The 17,881-nt window shown below is 36.3% G+C and overlaps 1 protein-coding gene and 1 pseudogene across 1 annotated transcript in view; both read right to left on the reverse strand.

Annotated features, from left to right (window-relative positions):
- The window catches only part of GALNTL6 (polypeptide N-acetylgalactosaminyltransferase like 6), a 1,147,170-nt gene that overhangs the window by 975,049 nt on the left and 154,240 nt on the right, over nucleotides 1–17,881 (reverse strand). The gene's annotated exons all lie outside the window — the stretch shown is intronic.
- Nucleotides 12,688–16,257, reverse strand: LOC144244388 (BCL2/adenovirus E1B 19 kDa protein-interacting protein 3-like pseudogene; annotated as a pseudogene).

The following is a 17,881-nucleotide window of genomic DNA, read 5'->3' on the forward strand; positions in this document are numbered from 1 at the left end:
CTGTAGCCTCTAGAACTATGAGAGGACACATTTCTGTTGCTTTAAGCCTTCCAGTCTGTAGTACTTTGTTATGGCAGCCCTCCTCTCTCCTCCGAAGAAAAACATGTCAGGAAATACAAGGAATGTATTTCAATAAACAAAATCTTATTGCACATTTTGTGCTCATTTCTACAACTCTTACTGGATCCAAATTAACCCAACACATTTTAAAGCTTTTTTAATTCTTTTATTTTTAAGTGTGTTCTGAACAACTATCAAATACACAAAAGCTTGACTAGATCATTCAAAATATATAATAAAATCAATAGTAAAGGCACCAAACAAGTAGGATTACTATAGCAACTGTTCTTTATAATCATGTACAAATAAAATGGTAAAAATTTCCCATGCCATTTAAGAAGGACAACTAAAACTAACTAGCATGAGTTAGTTAAATACCTAATTCACACAGTATATATGTAACAGAATATNCAAATCCAATTCATTTACTTTTATATTCTAGTGTTTGACATAGTGCCCAGCAATGTGCACACCATGGGATATGCACTGTGTAAATAAAACAGAGGGACAATTGCTCTAAACATTCTTACAGAATCATTACGAAAATGATTTTTAATCTAAGACCTCAGTTCCAGAAGAAGAACACTGTAACTAAAAGAAGTCTGAATAGAGCTCAGAGTTCACTGAATAAGAGCAGAGACAGGGAAGATATAAGTCCAGGAAAGCAAAGCAGTTCTCAATCATGTCAGGCTTTCTAAACCATGATGAGAATTGTGGACTTCAACTTAAAAACAATAAGTGCTATTGTGAGTTTACTGATGTCCCCCAATTCATGGCCTCCTGGAACTTCAGAATGTGACCTTATTTGAATAGAAGGTCTTTGCAGATGTAATTAATGTGGAGGACAAGATGAGAGCATACTAGATTAAGGCAGATACTAAATCTAATGAAGGTGCGTTATAAGAGACAAGAACACAAAGAAACACAGAGAAGGTATTGTGAAGATGGAGGCAGAGAGTAGAGTGATAGGTCTATAAGCCAAGGAATGTCAAGGATTGTTGGCACTCAATAATAACTAGGAGAAAGGCACAGAGAAGTTTTTTTCTTAGAGCGTCCAGAAGGAACTGGCCCTGCAAATCCTCAGTTTTTGATTTTTGGCATCCAGAAATATGAGGGGATTAATTACTGTTGTGTTAATCCACAAGTCTGTGACAATTTGTTGTGACAGCCCTAGAATATTCATACATATACCGATGAAAGACTTCGAGCACAGGAGCTTTGTCATGTAAAAGCATTAACAACGTACAGAAATCGGTTGCATTTTTATACACCAACAATGAAGCAACAGAAAGAGAAATCAAGAAAGTGATCCCATTCACAATTGCACAAAAAACCATAAAATACCTAGGAATAAGCCTAACCAAAGATATGTGAGTTCTGTGTGATGAAAACTATAGAAAACGTATGAAGGAAATTGAAGAAGACACAAAGAAATGGAAAGACATTCCATGCTCATGGATTGGAAGAATAAATATTGTTAAAATGTCACTACTACCCAAAGCAATCTACACCTCCAATGCAATCTCAATCAAAATTGCACCAGCATTCTTCTCAAAACTAGAAGAAATTATCCTCAAATTTGTATGGAATCACAAAAGACCCGAATAGCCAAAGTAATATTGAAGAAGAAAACCAAAATGGGAGGCATCAAAATCCCAGACTTTAGCCTCTACTACAAAGCTGTAATCATCAAGACAATATGGTATTGGCACAAAAACAGACATATAGACCAATGGAATAGAATAGAGAACTCAGAATGGAACCCACAAATGTATGGCCAACTAATCTTTGGCAAAGTGGGAAAGTGTATCCAATGGAAAAAAAGACAGCCTCTTTAACAGAGGGTGCTGGGAGAACTGGACAGCAACATGCAGAAGAATGAAAGTAGATCATTTTCTCATGCCATACACAAAAATAAACTCAAAATGGATAATGGACCTGAATGTGAGACAGGAAACTATCAAAACGCTAGAGGAGAGAGCAGGAAACAATTTCCTTGACCTCAACTGCAGCAATTTCTTAATTGACACATCCCCAAAGGCAAGGGAATCAAGCGCAAAAATGAACTATTGGGTCCTCATCAAGATTAAAAGTTTCTGTAGGGCAAAGAAAACAATCAATAAAACTAATCAGCAACTGATAGAATGGGAAAAGATAGTTGCAATTGACATATCAGATAAAGGGCTAGTATCCAATATCTATAAGGAACTCACCAAACTCCTCAACCAATAAACAATCCAGTGAAGAAATGGGCAGAAGACATGAATAGACACTTCTTCAAAGAGGACATCCAGATGGCCAACAGACACATGAAATGATGCTCAGCATCCCTCCTCATCAGGGAAATACACTTCAAAACCACACTGAGATAACCACCTCATGCCAGTCAGAGTGGCTACAATAAACAAATTAAGAGACTATAGATTCTAGCAAGAATGTGGAGAAACGGGCACTCTCCTACACTGTTGGTGGGAATGCAAACTGGTGCAACCCCTCTGGAAAACAGTGTGGAGGTTCCTCAAAAAACTAACGATAGAACTCCCCTATGACCCAGCAATAGTACTGCTAGGAATTTACCCACGGGATACAGGAGTGCTGATGCATAGGGGCACATGTACCCCAATGTTCACTGCACCACTCTCAACAATAGCCAAAACATGGAAGGAGCCTAAGTGTCCATCAACAGACGAATGGATCACGAAGATGTGGTTTATCTATACAATGTAATGCTACATGGCAATGAGAAAGAATGAAATCTGGCCATGTGTAGCAACGTGGATGGACCTTGAGCGTGTTATGCTGAGCAAAATAAGTCAGGCAGAGAAGGACAGATACCATATGTTTGCACATATAGGTGGATTAGGAAGAACTTAATGGAGGACCATGGGGGAGAAGAAGGGGAAAAATAGTTGGGGAGAGGGAGGGAAGCAAACCATGAGAGACTCGTGAATGCTGAGAACAAACTAGGGCTGATGGGGGGGGAGAAAAAGAGGGGTGACGGGTATGGAGGAGGGCACTTGTTGGGATGAGCACTGGGTGTTATATGGAAACCAACTTGACAGTAAACTATTTAAGAAAAAATAAATAAAAGCATTAACTTGTTTAGAATGCTAAGAGTGGAAAGTTGAGGGAAACACAATAAACAGAAGAAACTGCTATACTACTCTTGCTGTAACTAGTCATAAAAATTAGAAGCAGAAATGGAGTAAGAAAATGGGGCAGTGCTATTCCCCTGAGAGGTAACTAGAAATATGCGGAAGACACTTTGAGTTGTCATAATGACTAGGTGATGCTTAAGGCATGTACTGCCTAGGGCTCAGGATGCTAACACCCTAGAACTTGTTGAGATATTCTGCACAACTAAGAGTTCACACAACTATCATTCCAACAACACCTACAAGGAGAGGCAGAAAAAAAAAATAGCAAAGGATCAAGTATCATACCCTTGTTTAGAGTACTTAAGGGTCTCATTTTGTTATTGGCATCATGCTATACTTTTGCTACTTATAATTGGAAAAAAAAAGGACATCCAAATTTTAGATGCCACAAGAAAGGAATATCACATTAGAAGAGTAGAAGTTTTGTTCAAACTTAAATATTCATTTTCGTTTTCATATTATAAAGCAAATACATGAAAACATGAGTAGAGTCATACACTATTACAAAATAATAAGTTTCTAATAAATAACAAATTAGGTATGAAATGAACAGTATAATAATTAGATAATAACCATTTCAAATAACTATTACTTTTTTCAACGTATTTTCTCTAGGGATGACATTTCAACAAAAAAAAATGTATCTGAAAAAAGAACACTGAGAGGAAGAAAAAGACCTACATAAGACTCACAAAGCTGTTTTCTGGATGTTAAGGGCCAACAACTGAAAGACTCACCTGGGAAAATAGATGATATATAAGCTGAAAGATTAAGGTTTCTTTTTAATGGAAAGCCATGATCCATCATTTACCACAAAGCCCAAACAAGAAATAAGTACACCTGTTGACATTCAACAAACATTCAATATGCCCGAGAGCACACACTTGTTCATAATCTAGTAGCTTTTTATTGAACTGAAAACACATTTTAAAATATAGCATCAGTTATCTAAAGCTTTCCAGTGCTCGGAAGAGTAATGAGAAAGTTATCAGTGGGTAGGTGGTGGTTATTGTTGGTGGTTAGAGTTTTTGCTATGATTCATTATTTATTGTATTCTTAGCATAGTTTTCAATTCCTACTGGTAAATTGTTGCCATACCATTTGTTTTCTTGGAGCATTTTGGGGTATCTCAGGCTAAGCTATTGTTTTCAAATTTCTTAAAATTTCAAGAGTAATTTTTCAAGATTGCTTTTCGAGAGGAAGCTTACACTACTCTTGACCAATAGGATATATTGTAACCATTCTTATTTGGCTTTATACATATAAATCCTACCCTCAGTTTTGCTATTTAAACCATTAGTCTCGCTCATAAAGTAAACGTGGTGGTGAACAAATATTTTCCCTTCATTTCTCTGAATTTATTTCTGCATTATCTTCTTTTAATTTATTTTAAACAAATAAATCTTATTTCCTTTAACTAGGAAAGATGAGATTTGTTGGGTAATCAGCCAACACTTTCTACATGCAACTCAAATGGTACTATCCCTTTGACTCTTCTTTTGAGTAATAGGGTCTTTTTAATTGATTCTGGATTCTAAAATATATTTATTACTTCATATTCAATACTTGGTTAGGAAGATACTCCTAGTATCATATTCTACATTTTTCTTGGATGCTGATGATAAAAATGCAAGGCAAGCTTCTCCATTCCATGAGTTCAGTTTGACTCAACAGGTACTTAGTGAACAGCTATTATTGGGATACCTGATATAGATACAGTAACAGTAACAAAAACAACAAATAAATAAGGAAGAGACAGGCCCTTTCTCAAGAAGATTACATTCTATGCACAATAATAATTGCTGTTGGTTGGGCTCTCCAGGAAACAGATTTACACTAAGATTTACATACAGAAAGTTCATTAATTAGAAAGAGGAATAAAAGAAGGATTGTGATGTGGTCACAACAAAATATTACTGATATATGGGGCGCCTGGGTGGCTTAGTCGGTTAAGCGTCCGACTTTCGCTTAGGTCATGATCTCGCAGTTCGTGGGTTCGAGCCCCGCGTCGGGCTCTGTGCTGACTGCCAGCTCAGAGCCTGGAGCCTATTTCAGAGTCTGTGTCTCCCTCTCTCTCTGACCCTCCCCTACTCACGCTGTCTCTCTCTCTCTTAGAAATAAATAAAAATTAAAAAAAAATATTACTGATATAAGTGGGAAAGTCTGAAACTGGGATGGCCTTCAGATGCATCCCAATTTTGAGTTGAGTATTAGTATCCCCTTATTGGTCAGTCATTTTATATGACCTGTCTCTGGGAAGGAGGCAGTATTACTATATATTATTTATGCTTATTACTTGAGCCCAAATTCTGACTAAATGATAAGAAAAGTATTCAGGTGAAAAATACCAGAATATGCAGTGGATTACATTACAAAAAAGGAAACCCAAGATTAGGAAACCTGACTCTTAGAATGGGCAAAAACTTGCTTGTCTTTGTCTTGGAGGGAGACATTATTTTTATTATATTTAAATGGACATCCAAGATATCTCTACCTTCCTAGGCTATTTGGTGTAACATCTTTGCAAAGATAGCCTAGGACAAAGGCATTCAGTCCCTCTGCTCTCAAGATGTACAGAAATACAAGAGAACTATGGAGAACTTTCTCCCAACAAATATTGTTTAATGCAGAATTGCATGTCCTTCTATCAATATGGACTGCTGAGTTTCATTGGTGTTAAAGTTGGTTCATCATGATGAAAACACATTTCTGTTGAAGTAAGCAATGATTTACAGGAATTTATAGTTAGGTTGCCATGATTCATCAGGACTAACTGAAATGATATCTTTAATTCACTATTTTATATAGACAGGTAAACAATTATTTTAAAAATGACTTCACATTATAAAGTTAGGCAGACAATTTACCGTGTTCACACCTTTTTCTTCAACGTATTTTCTTTTTGGGACTAAGCTAACTGCCACTATTTAAATCACCAAGCTTTTCTTTGTACTCTGGAAATGTAAACAAGACAGATTCAGAGCTTGGGCTGCCTGGGTGGCTCAGTCCCTTAAGCTTCTGATTCCTGATATAGGCTCAGGTCATGATCTCACATTTCATGAGTCTGAACCCACATCGGGCTCTGTGCTGACAATGCAGAGGCTTGGGATTCTGTTTCCCCGTCTGTCTGTCCCTCCCCCACCTTTCTCTCTCTAAAATAAACAAAAACGGTTCAGATATTTTGTATAATCTCAGTATAAATATAAATATACAGATTTGTCAATTACCACTCCATGAACATGAAGTCCTATGACCTGGATCTACTTAACTACATCATGTACTAAGCTTGGACATACTGCACACTTATGATAAAATGAGAGTTTTAGTTTTTATGATATCTAAGACTTTTCCCAAATTTAATATACTATAATTTTGGGAAGATTGGCATAGTATTAAAGTGAGACACATCCTTGATTGTATTTGCCAATTTCGTTTCTAATAATTTCTTTATTGAAAATGGAAGGGACAAAAGCCACTGGATTAACACTGCCAGTTCAATGCATCTACGCCCTAGGTGTCCTGTCTCTCACAAAACTTCAACACATGTCCCAGTTTCTGAGATTCTCTGTTATTTACCTTCTGAGGAGGTTCTAAAAAATCCTGCTGTTATGTAACATTGTCTTTTTCCATTTTAAAATATAAAAAACATACATTTCTCCAAGTTTTCAATATTTAGTAACTGTTTTGTTTGTTTTCAAACAGAAGCAGCTCACTTAAATTTGTTCATTGAAAAGCTCTTCTGGTTTTCCTTCCCATAGGCCCCCATTAAAAAAAAATACTATATATATATAGATTCTAAGTTTGGTTCCTTGATGTTGTAGGCAGTGTTGTAATGAGTAACCACATTCAGAAACAGAGGCTACAGTTTAGAAGCTTCTAACTACGAAAGATAGACACCTACATAAAATCTGGGCTGCAGCTCTCCTTTACATACAAAACAATCAACTCCCATGTTTCTCAGTTGAAATTCTCATAAGGAGGGTAAGAAGAAATAAAAGATGAGGAAAAAGATAATGGAATTATTTCACTCTCTTTCTGTTCTTCTCAAACTTCCACTAAGAAAAACAGATTAAAAATAAAGGTCTTCAGGGGCGCCTGGGTGGCTTAGTCGGTTAAGCGTCCGACTTTCGCTTAGGTCATGATCTCGCGGTTCGTGGGTTCGAGCCCCGCGTCGGGCTCTGTGCTGACTGCCAGCTCAGAGCCTGGAGCCTGTTTCAGAGTCTGTGTGTCTCTCTCTCTCTGACCCTCCCCTGCTCATGCTGTCTCTCTCTCTCTCTCTCTCTCTCTCCTAGAAATAAATAAAACATTTAAAAAAAATAAAAAATAAAAATAAAGGTCTTCAAAAATGACCTTTGGTTTTTCTTTTACCCTCTTGGAGTCGTTTGGGGGAGGAGGTTGTTTTTATCTTTAGGAAAATGGGTGGCTCATTTCCACCTAAATCCCGGCATTATCACGTGGGGTATCGTTTTTTCAGAAAGAGATTTTAATCTCACATTGCTAATCACTCTGTGGGATCCATACATTCACATAAGTAGATATTTTAAAAAAACTTCTAGGGGTGCCTGGGTGGCTCAGTTCATTTAGTGTCCGACTTCAGGTGAGGTCATGATTTCCTGATTTGTGAGTTCCAGCCCTATATAGGGCTTGCTGCTGTCAGCATGGAGCCCACTTTGGATCCTCTGTCCCCTTCTCTCTCTGCCCCTCCCTCACTTGTGTATCTCTCTCAAAAATAAGAAAGAAAAATATCTAATCAAGGCCAAATAAAAATTAATTCTGAGAATTTCTACCCATTAAATTGGATAAAGGTCTGATGGAACACTAAATGATACAGCAAATTTTAAAAAGTATTTTGCAGAATTCTACTTTAAAATAGAGCTATTTTAAATAGCTGTAATTGCTTGTAAATCTTGAAGATGGTGGTATTTTTAAAAATATGTTTATTTATTTATTTTTGAGAGAGCCCAAGCAGGCTCTATGCTGCCAGCACACAGTTCAATGCGGGGCTCAATCTCACGAACCACAGATCATGACCTGAGCCAAAATTAAGAGTTGGTCACTTAACTAACAGAGCCACCTAGGCACCCCAAGTTGGTGTATTTTTAAAATTCTTTTAAATGGGTCAGGTTTAATTTCTGGTCTATGTGGATAGTACCTGATGATTAATTCACTAAAATATTTGTTTTCATATATGTCAAGAATTTCCCAATTGTATTATAATTTTATACAAAAAATTCTTACATACCATACTCTAATTTTCTTAGAATTACATAGTTTGTGAAAGATGGGTACAAGGTGAGGTCCTAATGGTTAAAATATTCCATTAATTGTAATGTTTGATCTTGAAATTCTACTTTATTCAAAATATTTTCTATTTATCAAGTTGAAAAAGAATCTCATATACATCTTAATTATTGTATATTTTCTAGGCTAAGGCATATTTTAAAATATTCATTTTTCCAAATTTAATTTACAACCTATGGGTGAAAGGAGATTAAAAGCTTCCCTAATAGGAAAACAAAGAGACTTTAGTATAAAATACTATTTCAATTTATTAGCATTTTATCCACTCACTAAAATGTTGAAGATAATGAAATTTCTTTCAAAAAAATGAATAAAAAGTCACAATTTTTTTGAATCAAAAAATATACACATATATAGACAATGGGCTACAGAATCTCTGTAAAAAAAGTAAAGTTTATCTATGTACCATTTTCACCCTTGCTCCTAGAATTTATTTTTCTGCTACAAATTAGTATGTTAATTGCATTTAACCAATCGATACAGGTTGAAATGAGACTAGTAATACAGGGTTTCTAAATATCAGAATATTAATTTTATTCTCTAAAAGACATTTTCATAAAGAATTCTATAGTTCTATAGACCATTAATATTAAGCATTCTATAGTAAATAGAGTATAAAAACAAATGCAAGTCTAGTTCAAAAAATGTTTTTATTTACCATTTCATATAATATGACCATTAAAGCTAAACAAAATTGATCTATGCAATAACATTATAGAACTAACATTATTTTCAATGTTTTGTGTTTGCTATATGTAGATGCAGCCCTATTCATTTCCTTATTCCTTATTTATTTTATTAATTTTTGGGGCAAGGGTAACTATATTTTGTCTTAGTAATTTTCAAATACACATGGACTAAAAACTCAACCCAAAATATGGTTGAAGAAGTTTTTATTTAAATTCCAGTTAATTAACTTACAGTGTAGTATTAGTTTCAAGTGTACAATACAGTGGTTTAACACTTCCATACAACACCAGTGCTCATCACAGCAAATGCACTCCTTAATCCCCATCACCTATTTAACCTATTCCCCACCCAACTCCTCTTTGTTAATCATCAGTTTGCTATCTATAGTTGAGTCTGTTTCATGCTTTGCCTCTCTCTCTCTTTTTCCCTTTGCTCATTTGTTTTGTCTTAAATTCTAAATATGAGTAAAATCAGGTGGTATTTATCTTTCTCTGGCTGACTTAGTTCACTTACCATAATACTCTCTAGCTCCACCCATGTTGTTACAAATGGCAAGATTTCATTCTTTTTATGGCTGAGAAATAGTCCATTAAATATATGTATATATATTTATACACCACCTCTTCTTGATGCATTCATTTGTAGATGAACACTTGGGCTATTTCTATAATTTGGCTATTGTAGATAATGCTACTTTAAACATAGGGGTGCATGTATCCCTCTGAATTAGTATTTTTGTATTCTCTGGGTAAATACCTAGTACTGCAATTACTGGATTGTAGGGTAGTTCCATTTTTTACTTTTTGAGGAGCCTCCATATTGATTTCCACAGTGTCTGCACCAGTTTGCATTCCCACCAACAGTGCAAAAGGGTCCCCCTTTTCCACATCCTGACCAAGACTTGTTTATTGTGTTGTTGATTTCAGCCATTCTGACAGGTGTGAAGAGTTATCTCATTATAATTTTATTTTTTATTTCCCTGATGATCACTGATGTTGAGCATCTTTTCATGTGTCTGTTTATCATCTGTAAGTCTTTGGAAAAATGTGTATTCATGTCTGCCAATTTTTTGCCTTTCATCCATTTTTTAACTGGATTGTTCATTTTTGGGATATTGACTTGTATAAGTTCTTTATATACTTTGGATACCAACCCTTTATGTCATTTGCAAACATCTTCTCCCATTCCACAGGCTGCCTTTTAGTTTCTTTCACTATGTAGATTTTTTTATGAAGTCCCTATAGTTTATTCCTGGTTTTGTTTCCCTTCCGTCAAAAAGACAGTCTAGAAAGACGTTGCTATGGCTGTTATTGAAGAGGTTACTGCCTGTGTTTTTCTCTAAGATTTTATGGTTTCAGGTGTCACATTTAGGTCTTTCATCCATTTTGGGGTGTGTGTGTGTGTGTGTGTGTGTGTGTGTGTGTGTGTGTGTTTGGTGTAAGAAAAAGTCCAGTTTCCTTCTTTTGCATGTTTCAGTCCAGTTTCTCTAACACCATTTGTAGAAGAGACTGTCTTTTTCGCATTGGATATTCTTACCTGCCTTGTCAAAGAGTAACTGACCATATAGTGGTAGGTTCACGTCTGGATTTTCTCTTCTGTTTCTTTCCTCTTCTGTTTCTCTTCTCTTCTGTATTTTGTGCCAGTATCAAACTGTCTTGATCACTATAGCTTTATAATTCAACTTGAAATCTGGAATTATGATACCTCCAGCTTTGCTTTTCTTTTTCAAGGTTGCTTTTGTCATTTAGGGTCTTTTGTGGTTCCATACAAATTTCAGGACTTTTTCTTCTAGCTCAGTGAAAAATGCAACTGGTATTTTGAAATGGATTGTATTAAATGTGTAGATTGCTTTGGATAGTATAGACAATTCAATAATATTTACTTTGCTGACTCATGAGCATGAAATGTTTTTCCATTTCTTTCTGCCACATTCAACTTTTTTTCATTAGCATTTAACAGTTTTCAGAGTAAAAGTCTTTCACTTCCTCGGTTAGGTATCTTATTGTTTTTGATGCAACTGTAAATGGGATTGATATTTTAATTTCTCCTTCTTCTGCTTTATTATTAGTGTATAGAAATTCAACAGATTTCTGTGTGTTGATTTTGTATCTTGCAACTGTCCTGAGTTTGTTTATCAATTATAGAAGATTTTATGGAGTCTTTCAGGTTTTCTATATAGAGTATCATGTCATCTGCAAAGAGTGAAAATTTTACTTCTTCCTTGCTGATTTGGATTCTATCTATTATCTATCTCTCTATCTCTCTATCATCTCTCTCACTATCTATCTATCTATCATCTGTCTGTCTGTCTGTGTGTCTGCCTATTTTTGCTGTCTGACTGCTTGCAGCTAGAACAGCCAGTACTATATTAAATAATAGTTGTAAGAGTGGAAAACCCTGTCTTATTCCTGACCATAAAGAAAAAGCTCTAAGGTTCTCCCTACTGAAGATGATATTAGCTGTGAGTTTTCATACATGACCTTTATTATATTGAGGTATATTTCCTCTAAACCACCTTGTTGAGGATTTTTATGAGGAAAGGGTGTTCTTATTGTCAAATGCTTTTTCTGCATCTATTGCAATGATCACATAGTTTTTATCCTTACTTTTTTTTTTAAGTAGGCTTCACACCCAGTGAAGAGCACAACTCCCAATCCTGAGATTAAGAGTCAAACACTTAACCAACTGAGCCACCCAGGTGCCCCTATACTTGCTTTTATTAATCTGGTGTGTCATGATTAATGCACACCAGGGCGGTGTGCCACCCTTGCAACCCAGGAATAAATCTCACTTGATTGTGGTAAATGTTTTATTTTTTTTTTTAAGTATTGTTGGATTTAGTTTGCTAGTATTTTATTAAATTTTTTTGCATCTATGTTCATCAGGGATATTGGCCTGTAGTTCTCTTTTTTAGTAGCATCTTTGTCTTATTTTGGTAACAGGGTAATACTGGCTTCATAGAATGAACTTGGAAGTTTTCCTTTCTTTTCTTTATTTTTGGAATAGTTTGAGAAGAATAGTTATTAAATTTTCTTTAAATGTTTGGTAGAATTTTGCTGTGAAGGCATTTGGCTCTGGACTTTTGGTTGTTGGGAGTTTTTGATTACTAATTTAATTTCTTTGCTGGTTATTCTAGTTTTCTATTTCTTCTGTCACTGTTTTGGTAGTTCATATGTTTCTAGGAATTTGTTCATTTATTGTTTGTTGTTGTTTGTTTAAAATAATTTTTTATTGCCCAGGATATTTTTTCCTTGTATCTTGGTTGGTTTTTATTGTTTGTTTTCTTTTTTAATAACTATAAATTCTAGCGTAGGGAACCTTGCCTTTGTCTTGAATAAAACAACAAAGCTGTCATATCATTTGCTACCCTGATCTCATTTGAAGAGAAAGATGGTAGTGACCTTACAAGAGTAAAATTTATACCACAAATGATGCAGGCCTAAGTCTGGTGTCGCTAAAATCAGACAATAACATTGTTGACAAAATTATAATCTGCTGGCGGCATTTGTGGAAAAGAAGCCCTTGCAAATTTTTAAAGAACAGCAAACTCTGTTAGGAAATTCTACAGTGTCTTACAGGCCAAAAGGGAATGAGGGAAGTAAAATGCCTCAAAAGAGTTAGACTAAAACACTGGATTTGAGAGTTGCTGGAACTTGGATATGTAAAAATAAGGCGGTAGGTTGAGTCATGCTTACAATGGTCTCAAGTTCAAATAAACTACTGTGACGATACACCACTTTGCATGTCACATGTTTGTCCAGGGGCTTTTCTTACATTCAGTGAATGCTGGACAAAGGTGTGCTCAGTCACTTTTCCAATATAGATGCCTAGCTCCAAAGTCAAAACATGAGAGAGGAAAAGAGATAGAATGAACCCTTCAAGGAATTCTGTGGAAAAAATACCCCCTTTCTTCATGCCCCCTCCTTTTTCTCATGCTTAAAGAAACAGAGTGTTTGGAGTATCTAAAGTAGAACTCCTTAGTTGGAATGTTTTTGGGTCTATTGGACCGGTTGGACACAGAGTCTACACTTTTCTTCAAAGCATCAGCTTCTTTATCTCCTTCTGCAATCTCTTCTTCTGACTGAGAAATATGGTCCCTGATGGTGTGCATCCCCACATCAAACATAATCTGCCTATCTTATTGTGGGGAAGGGCTGTCGCAGTGAGAACTGGCTCTTCAACTACTCTGTACTGATTTGTGTTGTGCGTCCAAAAGAGCCTTTTCCATGTCTCCACTGCAGACAGAAGATGAGGAAGGTACATGTTCTAGCCCCACATTTTTCCCATTGCCATTATCATTGCCATCACTGCTGTTTATAGGGAGCTTCACCCAGGACTGTTGAGGACAACTGTCAGGGGCAAAGGCTGTTCACCTTCCTCACAGTTGTTGATGTTGCGAGGGGGTGGCAGCTGCTCTACTAAATGAGATGACAGTGTCAAGTGTCTGAAAGACTTGCAGCCGCAGCAAGACCATCTATGGTTCTCAGACCAGGTTTCTTTTCTTTTTTCTTTTCTTTTCTTTTCTTTTTTCTTTTCTTTCTTTTCTTTTCTTTTTTCTTTTCTTTTCTTTTCTTTTCTTTTCTCTTCTTTTCTCTTCTTTTCTTTTCTTTCTTTTCAATTTTATTTATATTCAAGTTAGTAAATATACCATGTAGTCTTGGCTTCAGGAGCAGAACCCAATGATTCATGTCTTACATATGACACCCAGTACTCATCTCAAAAAGTGCCCTCCTTAATTCCCATCACACATATAACCCACCCTCCTACCCATATCTCCCCTGCAGCAACCTCAATTTGCTCGCTGTCTTACAGGTTACCCAATTTGTTGGTATACAGTTTTTCATATTTCATAACAAATCATAATTGTTTCTATTTCCGTGGTGCTTGTTATTTCTCCTCTCTCAGTTGAATTTTATTTACTTAGGCCCTTTCTCTTTTCTTTTTGATAAGTCTGGCTACAGGTTTATCGATTTTATGGATTGTTTTCAAAGAGTAAGCTCCTGGTTTCATTGATCTGTTGCACTGTTTTTTGGTCTCTATATCATTTCCTTATTCTCTAATCTTTATTGTTTCCTTTCTTCTGCTGGCTTTAGACTTCATTTTTTAATTTTTTTCTAGCTCCTTTAGGTGTATGGTTAGGTTGTTTATTTGAGATATTTCTTGCTTCGTGAGGTAGGCCTGTATTGCTGTATACTTCATATTCATGCCAGCTTTTGCTGTAACCAAAATATTCTGTACCATTGTGTTTTCATTTTCATTTGTTTCCATGTATTTTTAAAATTTCTTCTTTTATTTTCTGATTGACCCATTCATTGTCTAGTAGTATGTTGTTTAACCACCATGCATTTGTGGCCTTTCCAAATTCTTTCTTGTGATTGACTTCTAGCTTCATAGCCTTGGGATCAGAAAAGATACATGGTATGACTTTAATCTTTTGTATTTGTTGATTTGTGACTTAATATGTGATCTATGCTGGAGAATGTCTCGTGTAGACTTGAAAAGACTGTGTACTCAGCTATTTTAGGATAGAATGTTCTGAATGTATCCTGTTAAATCCATCTGATCCACTGTGCCATTCAAAGCCATCATTTCCTTGTTTGTTTCCTATTTAGATGACCTGTCCGTTGATGTAAGTGGGATGTTAAAGTCCCCTAATGTTATTGTGTTATTATCAAGTAGTTATTTTGTGTTTTTATTAATGCTTTTATATATTTGAGTGTTTCATGTTGGGTGCATATTTATAATTATATCTTCTTGTTAGATTGCCCCCTTAGGAGTATATAATGTCATTCTTTGTCTCTTTATAGTCTGTTTTAAAGTTTCATTTGTATGGTATAACTATTGCTATTCCAGCTTTCTTTTTACATCGATTTGTATGATAAATGTTTCTCCGTCTTCTCACTCTAAATCTGCAGGTGTCTTTTTAAAAATTTTTTACATTTATTTATTTTTGAGAGACAGAGAGAGGCAGAGCACAAGTGGGGGAGGGTCAGAGAGAGAATGAGACACAGAATCTGAAGCAGTCTCCAGGCTCTGAGATGTCATCACAGAGTCCGACGTGGGGCTCGAACCCACGAACCTTGAGATCATGACCTGAGCTTAAGCTGGATGCTTAACCAACTGAGCCACCCAGGCATCCCATCAATCTGCAGGTGTCTTTAGATCTAAAATGAGTCTCCTGTAGGTACAATATACCTGGGTCTTACTTTTTTAAAATAAATTATGACACCCTATGTCTTTTGACTGGATTGTTTAGTCCATTTAGAGTAATTACTGACAGATATGCATTTAGTGCCATTTATTAATTGTTTTGTTATTGTTTCTGGAAGTTTTCTTTGCTCCTGTCTCATCTTTAGCACTTTTCCTCTCTCCTTTGTACTCAAAGTGTCCCTTTTAGTATTTCTTGCAGGACTGTTTTAGTGGTCATGAACTCTTTTAATTTTCCTCCATTTGGGAAAGTCTTTATCTCTCCTTCTATTCTGAATGATAGCCTTGCTGGATAGAATATTGATGGCAAAAGGTTTTTACCTTTCAGCACTTTCAATACACCACAACACTCCCTTCTGGCTTGCCAAGTTTCTGTTGAAAAACCTCCAGCTGGCCTTATGGATTTTCCCTTGTAAGTTAAGGATTACTTTTGTCTTTCTGCTTTTAAGATATTTTTCTTTATCATTATATTTTGTAAATTCAATTACATTATGTCTGGTGTTACTCTGCTTGTGATGAGAGTTCTCTGTGCCTCCTGAATCCGGATGTCTGTTTCGTCCCCAAATTTAGGATGTTTTCTGCGATTATTTCTTGAAATAACGTTTCTGACCCTTTTCTCCCTTCTTCTTCAGGGACTCCTATTATATGAATGTTAAGATGTCTGACAGACACTGGGTTCCCTACGTCTATTCTTGTGTTGCAAAATTTTTCTTTCTTTTGTTCAGCTTTGTTAGTTTCCATTATTTTGTCTTCTATGTCAATAATTCATTCTTCTGTTTCTTCTAGTCTACTTTTCATTGAATTAAGCCTGTTTCCAATCCTGTTTTACTGCATTCTTCATCGCTGATTGATTCTTTTGTAACTCTTTTATTTCTGTAGTATGGGTCTCACTGATGTCTTCTCTTTTTTTCTCAAACCCAGTGAGTATCCTTATGATTTTAGTTTACATTCTCCATCAGGTATGTTACTTATATCTATTTTGCTTAGATCATTGGCCATACATACCCTGTTCTTCTATTTGGGATAAATTCCTGTATCTTCGCATTTTGTCTAAGTCTCCGTCTTTTGTGTGCTAGGAAAGCCTGTTATGTTTTCTGTTCTTGAAAGTAATGTTCTTCTGAAGAAGAGGCCATGCAGTACTGCGGGTCTGGCACTTCATGGAGTGTCTCTGGTGTGTGTTGCATTCACTCTGCCATTGTGTTATGACTGTTTACCCTTTAGGAAAGTCATCCACAGAATCTTTTCTTGTCTAATGTAGGCAGTGTTTGCTCCCTGTCCTGAATGTGGTGAGTTTTAACTAGGTATATGTTGGTCTGTTTGTTAAATGAGACCTGACATCGACTCCATCAGAACCAAGGCCCCGCAGAATTCTCTGATCAAAAGATGTGGTGTGGGCATGGGACTTGCTGGTCTTCTAGGGCAGAGACCAGTTGCACTAGAACTGAGACAAACTCAACTGAGAAGGGCTATTTGCCAGAGCACAGTGGGGTGGGGCTTGGTGTAAATAAGTTAGACAGTGTCCAGTGTCAGTGGTGTACTGCTTCTTGCAGGTTATCTCTGTGTTTATGCTGAGGGAGGGGGAATGGAAATGGTACCTGCCAGCTCTTTTGTCCTGGAGAGGCAGCTCCATGAATGCTGCTTCTCAGAGAAGCCCTCAAAGAAGAGTAATACCCACTGTGTGCCTCATGCATTCTATCAGATCACTGTTTCCACAATATCAGCCTGCGGGGTCGTTTGCCTACCTTCTCTCCAGGAACAGGGCCCTCCAGGCTTTTTCCCCCCCCGCCAAGCCCACTGACTTTTAAAACTCTAGGCAATAAGCCTCAATTGTTGCAAGAACTCACAAAATTCATCCCCTCTTATTTTCCAAGCCAAGAGCTTTGAGGAAATGTTTTGTTTGTGCATTCTCCTGTATGTTCATCTCTTTGCCCTTCTCTGCAACCATGGCTTCCTCTCCTCTGAAGTACCCTAGAACCTCTTCTCCCCTAAACCGTATCTCTGCACTTCCTGCATTCTTGGATGTGGCCTCTTCTCTCCATTTAGTTGCAGAATTTAGTCAATCTTCAGGTTGATTTTTTTTGGGGATTCGTAAGATGATGTGATTATCCAGCTGTATTCATGGGAGATGAGCCTAAGGTCCTCCTATTCTGCCACCATCTTGACCTCTGTCTCTCCCACTGTTTCCTTATTTTTTAAATGTATTTCTTGATACATATCAGGAAATCCAAGACAATATCTCTTATATATAAAAACTTTCAATGTATTTCTAAAAGGATACCAATCTGAAAGAATTAGTTTGGTTTTCAGAAGATATTTCCCATGTATTTAAGACAGATAAACTCTCCTCTATACTTGTTTAAATATATTTGTACATTTTCTGTGGGGTCTCTAACAGTTGCATGCATTATATTACGTACAGGTGTTTTTTGGAACATAAACCATTCAACTTTTTATACTTCATTTCA

The sequence above is a fragment of the Crocuta crocuta genome, unplaced genomic scaffold (assembly GCF_008692635.1).
Source record: "Crocuta crocuta isolate KB4526 unplaced genomic scaffold, BGI_CrCroc_1.0 scaffold158, whole genome shotgun sequence".
NCBI classification, from domain to species: Eukaryota; Metazoa; Chordata; class Mammalia; order Carnivora; family Hyaenidae; genus Crocuta; species Crocuta crocuta.